The sequence below is a fragment of the Nomascus leucogenys genome, chromosome 6, assembly GCF_006542625.1.
Source record: "Nomascus leucogenys isolate Asia chromosome 6, Asia_NLE_v1, whole genome shotgun sequence".
Taxonomy (NCBI): domain Eukaryota; kingdom Metazoa; phylum Chordata; class Mammalia; order Primates; family Hylobatidae; genus Nomascus; species Nomascus leucogenys.
The window spans coordinates 66,885,744-66,891,743 of record NC_044386.1 but is presented as its reverse complement, the minus strand read 5'-3'; the positions used below and the strand labels follow the sequence as shown (position 1 = coordinate 66,891,743).

At 37.8% G+C, this 6,000-nt stretch overlaps 1 pseudogene; it reads right to left on the bottom strand.

Moving 5' to 3' along the window:
• Positions 1-6,000, bottom strand: part of LOC100588199 — a 59,882-nt pseudogene that overhangs the window by 52,380 nt on the left and 1,502 nt on the right.

The window sequence follows — 6,000 nt, the reverse complement described above, 5'->3', positions numbered from 1 at the left end:
ACAGATACACCCAAGAAGACTGTACAAAAATAATGTTGGATTTCAACTGCAGTCATAGAAATTCACAACTGGTACACATTTGCAATCTGTCCAGGATTTTTCTCTGATGACTGCTGTAACTCTGTCATAAACCCTTTTCATTGTTTTAGACACCGAGACATTTGTTAGAATGTCTGGGAAAGACATTCTAAAAGAGCAAGAAAGATCTTGATCTTTTTTGTGTAACTGATTGATTGGTTGACTGACTGAGATGGGATCTCATTACGTAGCCCAGGCTGGTCTGAAACTCCTAGGTTCAAGCAATCCTCCTGCCTCAGCCTCCCAAGTGGCTGAGATTACAGGTGCACATCACCATGCTGGGCTCTAGTGTGATATATTTACAAGGCTTAAACGTATGGTTCATTACCCAAGGCTGCCAACTCAGAGTAAAGATTTTTTTAAATTCACTCTAATAGACTAATTTCTCTATATACAAGATACAATTTTACCATAGTAAAACATAAGGAAGCATACTGATATACATATATGTTACAACAGGATAAAAAAAAGCAATATAATTTTCTCCACAAAAGCTTGCAAAATCCTGGCCAAAACACAGTAAACAGGATGTTAAACTCACAGCTTACATTTCTCCACTGAGACCTAGGAAGAACAATGCCAGTTTTTATACAGTCACAAAACTAAGCACTGTGAGAATTTCCAGGATTTGGTTAACTTGTATATTCTCCCTACCCCGACAGACAAGTCCCAAAAGAGCCTAGCAGTTTTACCCCAACATTTCAATCTCCTCCAACCTCCAAAATAAACCCCTCACTGTCCAATATCTGAATTTACATTTTCAAACGTCTAAAATCTTAATCAAAACAAAGAGCAGTGCATTAGCTTTGCCACCATAGAATTCTTGGTATAATTTTACTTAGGCACATCACAGATGGTACTATTACCTAAAAACATATGGGTAGAACCAACATTACTAGAAACCAAATGAATATATTATGAAAGTGAAAGGGAATAGGGAGTGTTGTTTTTAAACAGACTCAACGCTGTGATTCTCCACTCATAGGTTAGATGTGATCAAATCACATCGTGCTGTACAGCTAAGTATGTCCTATATTGTATGACAAAGTAGGGTAACAAATTATTTATTGAGGACCTGTTGGGTACACGGAGGCATGCCAGAAGCTGTAAAAGACTTCATTCTTGCCCTCAAGAAACTTCCACGTTTGTAGACAGCCTGATAGAAGGTAGTCGAAAACAAATACTTCAAGCACTATCCATCACAATTGTCTTAGATATTTACTCTACCCTTCTACAAGTCTCTGAATATTTCGAGGCCCCCTTTCCTATGTCCCATGGGCTCTATGGCTCAACATTCTTTACAGCCACAGGCTTTCCTGGACTTCATGTTATTATTGAATCAACATTTCTCACTATCTGCCTCCTCTTCGCCAATTAAAATTCCACTTTACATCCAACCACCACTTTGGCTTTGAAGCCACCGCCTGATACTGACACTTTGTCGATGTAGAATGACTATTCTTACACGTCTCTGTCTACTGATGAGGATCCTACTCTTTTAGCAGAAACAGTGCCATTGACTTCCGATCAACTAGTTTCAATAATATCCAAAATATTGGATAATATTCCATAATATTCCCAAAACAAATAATGAGTGATGTTCTCTCAAATACACGTATAATCAAACATGAAATTGAGAAGATGGGGGGACCTTAAGACTCAGAGACTGTATTCAGGCCTTTGTAGATGCATTTATTTGACATAATTATGCATTAAAAAATAAGTTAAATTGTCATCAGCCTGAAATTTATAGAGGTTTTTGTTGGTGAGAAATGTATTTTATATATAATCGTTTACCCATAGACATGTTTTTGATTAACGTTATCTGTTAAAGACTTCAGTTCACAATATTTCCCCTGTTAATAGTGTATATGTTTTTGGAGCTGATCTGGAGAATTCGAGGACCACGTTCTAATTGCTATCTGATGTTATTCTGGGAGGACAATTAATTGGCTTTGGGTTGCCGGGGGTTGGAACTTGAAGGCGGGTCTGAGTCTAGAGATCTTGCCACTGACTTTTGGAATGTCTGTTGATTCTACCTTTGGAAGTGCCTTTACATGCCTTATGGAAGGCGGGGCATGGTGGCTCATGCCTGTAATCCCAGCATCCTGGGATTATTGATGAATAAATCAATTTGGGAAATGCTTGGTAAATTCAACGGGACCTCTCAGAACAATGAATTTATATGGCCACGATGTTTTTTTTTTTTTTTTTCCAAAGAGCATTCGGAAGACTTTCTAGTACACCAGTTTGGGAACTGTTCGTGGAGGAATCAGGGTAATTAGGCTTTGGACTATTCCAGGTACAGGTTGTCACTATATTCAAGGAATTGTTCTTAGTCTTTGTATATATCCAAATTAACTATAACAAATTAACAAGCAGAAATATAAGAAATGGGTCTTGGAGGGAGGGAGAGGGCGAGAGAGAGCGGTAGATAGAAGTTTCCTATTTTAACTATGGTTCAATTCTAAGCATTCCAAAATTTCATTGGATTTTTTAAACTATGAATTACAAGGGTGTTTAATTTTCAAATTCATGTAGCTTTGGTTAATCTCTTCATTATTAACTTCTAACCTTAACTGCTTCATATTTAAATTATAAATTTTATGGTGTGGATGGTACCAATTGTTTTTCAATCTTCTGACTTGCTTAATGGATTAATATATAATTAATGTTTCTCCCACAGTCCACGTATGCTTGAGAAGAATATAGAATATCTGATTATTGGGTACAGAGGTCTATATTTGTCCATCATATCACATCCAATCACGGGTTATTCCAATCTATATATGGGCATTCTGTGTAACTTACTTATGCTAAGCAGGGTATGTTGAAATCTCCAAATACAATGGCAGACTTGTCAATTTCTCCCTGTGGTTTTATCAGTTTTTCCTCTGTATTTTGAGGCTATTTTGATAGGTACATACAGTATGAAAATTGCTACATCCTCCTAATTAACAGTCATTTAGCATCAAGTTGTTACTAATGCTTTCTGTTCCAAAATCCTATCTTGTTTGAAACTGAAGCTCCATCACTTGTTTTTGGTTAATGTATACTGGCATATCTTTGTCACTCTCTCTCCTTTATAAAAACTTTCAATCTTTTCACATCCTCATATTTTCAATAAGATGGATTAAAACAGCTGGATATCGTTTTATTAGTTCCATCTGTCTAACTGGTAACTTTAGTCCATTTACATTTGTTGTGACTGATTTATGTGGACTTCCTTCTGTCACCTTTAGAACTTCCATTTCTCTCACTTTCCAATATAATTTTAATATCTCCTCCTGGGATACCACTAAGACATATTTTAGACCTCATTCTGATCTCCTCACCCTGCCAACCCCACCAACTTCTGCCCTATCATTTATCCTCATGTCTCTCTGTGTAACATACGGACTTACTTTTTGGAGATAATCGTCTAACCAATCAATCCTTTCTTCTGGTGTCTAATCCATCCACTCAGTTTCTTATTTCAAGAATCCCATTTTATATTTCCTTATTTCATTTTATTGTGAGACAGAGTCTCACTCTGTCACCCAGGCTGGACTGCAGTGGCACGAACCTGCAGCCTTGGCCTCCTGGGCTCAAGTGATCCTCCCACCTCAGCCTCCTGAGTAGCTGGGACTATAGGCAGGTAGGTGCCCCATACACAGCTAACTTTTTTCTTTTTTTTTTCTGGTGGTGGTGGGGTATTTTTTGTAGAAACGAGTTCTCACCATGCTGCCCAGGCTTATCTCCAACTCCTGGGCTTATGCCATCCTCCCGCCTCAGCCTCTCAAAAAGTGCTGGGATTACAGGCGTGAGCCACCATACCCAGCTATGTATTTTATTTCTGTAAGTTCTATTTCATCCATTTTCCTTTCAGGTCTTCCTCATCATTCCTGGTGGTCTTACTGCTCGCTCAATTTTATGAGTCCATCTTTTTTTATATAATAGATTTATTTCACATGTAACTATTTTCTTGCAATCCTAATATTTGAAGTCTGTATTCTGTATCTGATAATTCCAAAACCTACAGTCTTTGGGAAACATATTATTGATTGTTTCTGATAATTCTCAAATATATTGGGTTAACTACTTGAATGCTATGATTTCACTGAATTCATAGTTGCCTGCTTTTAATCTTTGGGAATCCTACAGGCTTAAGTTAGAGATGCTTTCCTACAAAAAGTATCTGTGTCTGCTTCTGATGAGAGCTGTGGAGACAACTAACATGAGACCACTTTACCACCGTACTTAATCCTGACATTCTCTTGGATTCTCTTGGAGCCTCTCAGCATTACATAAGGTTCTCAAATTTGGCTCCCCAACCTTGCTCATTTATACACAGAAGACTAGACTGCTTAGTATAGGTGGTGACTCACTTCCTCCTACCCTGGAAAAAACAAAACAGATCTCTCATCTGAATGTGATCACGGACTAGGAAATTCTGAAGGTGAATAACTGCAGGCTGTAGGCAGCAGGGAAGGACAGGTGTCTTTCTTGACCATAGAAATAGGTCAGAAGCTGCCCTAAAGGGTGTGTGCTCCAGGATTTCACTATTTAGCTCAACTACCAGTCCCTCTGTAAGAGTGAACGGAAGCTTCTTAGAGCACCATGTTGCCTTTAAACCACAAATTCTTGCTAAAAGTCATGGTCATGGTAAAAAACCTATGGCTTTGGAAGGCTTTCTTGGTAATGTCCTAGAATTAAGGTTAAGCCTGCGTTTCATGGTAACTGAACAGGAAACCAGCCTGACCAACATCCTTCTCCCCCGTGGCTTGCTCTCAGCTCCTCTTGGTTGGGCCTTGGGCAGCCAGACGGTCTGGTTTTAATCCTTGCTCTGCCACCTGTGACCTTGGACAAGTTACCTACCTTCAGTTACCTCATCCACAAGATGCAGATATTAGGAATACCCTCTTTTTAAGTTATTAAGAGGACTGAAAGAGTTAATAAAAAGTAAAAAATAAAAAGACTTGGTAAGCATAGGCACAGAGGGGGGAAAAAGCAATAATAAAGAAATGATACTTCTATATTTTCTATAGATCATCTTTGTAACAAGAAGAAAACAAACCCAATGAAAATGAAACAAATTCTCTCAAAAAGAATTAAGTCAAGACAGGCAGAAGGCTCACAAAGTAATATAAAATATATTTTATGGTTTATGTAAAATTCTTAATAAAATACCTTCTTTGCTCCAAGCTGTACTCTGGCTTTGCCTTTGAGTCAGGTGGCATTTCTTTGCACGATGACTGGTTCTGTCGAGTAGGCACTGCTTCAGCCCTACCGCAAGAAAAAAGCATCTCTAGAACACAGCAGCATTCCTGATTCTCACTTGAGAAGGCCTAACAAAATGGCATATGCCTCAACAGCAGCACATCAGTGTTAAAAAGTCTGGAGTCAAGGGGAAAAAATAAAATTGGACCGTTTCCAGAATCTCACCAAAAACAACAAACTGACATTCCAAGTGGCATCGATCACAAGACACATAAAGTACAGTAAAATTATTTCAAATGCTACAAACTCAGTTTTTTAAATAATCAAGATACGAGAAACTGACTAAATTTCTTTCCTTTAGGAAAAATTACTAATTAAATTAATATCTAACTAAGACTGAAGGAGGGAGAGTAATCTATCTGGTTTCAACACTTGGCATCTACTTACATTCATAAGACTACAAGCAAGAATATTACACAGATGGTCCAGTTCACACATTGACACACTGAGAAACACGTGTACCTACGTGCAACTGATTTCAGTTTTTCAGTGTGAGGACTTCTCTAAAGATGAAAACACATTGATTTCTTATCCTAAAACTAAGTAGAAATGGAACTACTTTTTAGTTATGTGAAACTAAGGTTTTAAAGACTGCACTAGACTTTGAAAAAGAAAAAAAATCAAGTTTATGAAGATCTTACTTCCTAGATATGTAACCATGAC